Below are 1,195 nucleotides of genomic sequence, written 5' to 3'. Positions count from 1 at the left end.
GATTTTCACGATGTACTAGTATATTCCGTTACAAAGAAAAACATAAATAATGCACGCTTGCAATCATTGAAAGAAAATATTCGTCTCTCGCACCTTCCAGAACATTCTAGTGAAATCTGGAATATAGTATTGGAGTACCACGATATTTTCACCTTACCAGGAGATCCGCTTCCACTCACTGATCTAATCCAACATGAGATTAAAACCTTAGATGAAAATCCCATTCACACAAAACAATACCGTTATCCTCCTATACATCAAGAAGAAATTAAAACGCAAATAAAAGAAATGTTAGCTAAGGGTATAATAAGAGAATCGGATTCTCCTTATAATTCGCCACTTTGGGTAGTACCAAAAAAACAAGATGCCTCAGGTAAAAATAAATGGCGATTAGTAATTGATTTTAGAAAGCTTAATGAAAAAACTATTCAAGATGCTTATCCACTTCCAAATATAGATGAAATTCTTGACCACCTGGGTAACGCGCGTTATTTCTCAGCTTTTGACTTAGCATCGGGATTCCATCAAATAGGTATGAATCCCAAAGACATACCAAAAACAGCTTTCTCCACTCCAAATGGCCATTATGAATACACTCGCATGCCTTTTGGTCTAAAAAATGCATCTCCAACCTTTCAAAGAATGATGAATAAGGGACTAAAGGGACTGATAGGAAACAATTGCTTTGTTTATATTGACGATATAATAGTTTACGGGAAAACTATTGAAGAACATAATAAAAACTTGAGGTTATTATTTGAAAGACTCAGGCAAGTAGGGTTAAAACTTCAACCGGACAAATGTGAATACCTGAGACCCGAACTTGAATATTTGGGACATATGATCTCGGAACGAGGTATACAACCTAATCCGAATCGTATAGAAAAGTTCAAAAATTATCCAGTCTCACGGGATTCTAAAGGAATCAAACAATTTCTAGGATTAGTCGGGTATTATCGAAAGTTTGGTAAACCTTCGGATGAGCTGCATATTCGAAACGAAACAAACGACCACGTGTTTTTGATGTATTTTTGGCTCCTGAAAACAAATATGACAGCAGAAATTGGCGCTCGGCCGTATCTTGGCCGCAATTTCGAAAAAACATCGAAAAAACGTGATTTTTTTTAGTTTTTTTTATTTATTTCGAAAAATGCAAATCGTATGAAAAAATGTTTCAAACAAAAAATGCAGAGCG

The sequence above is a fragment of the Mycetomoellerius zeteki genome, unplaced genomic scaffold, assembly GCF_001594055.1.
Source record: "Mycetomoellerius zeteki isolate Tzet28-1 unplaced genomic scaffold, Tzet1.0 scaffold605, whole genome shotgun sequence".
Classification (NCBI taxonomy): domain Eukaryota; kingdom Metazoa; phylum Arthropoda; class Insecta; order Hymenoptera; family Formicidae; genus Mycetomoellerius; species Mycetomoellerius zeteki.
This window is presented reverse-complemented; position numbering follows the sequence as displayed.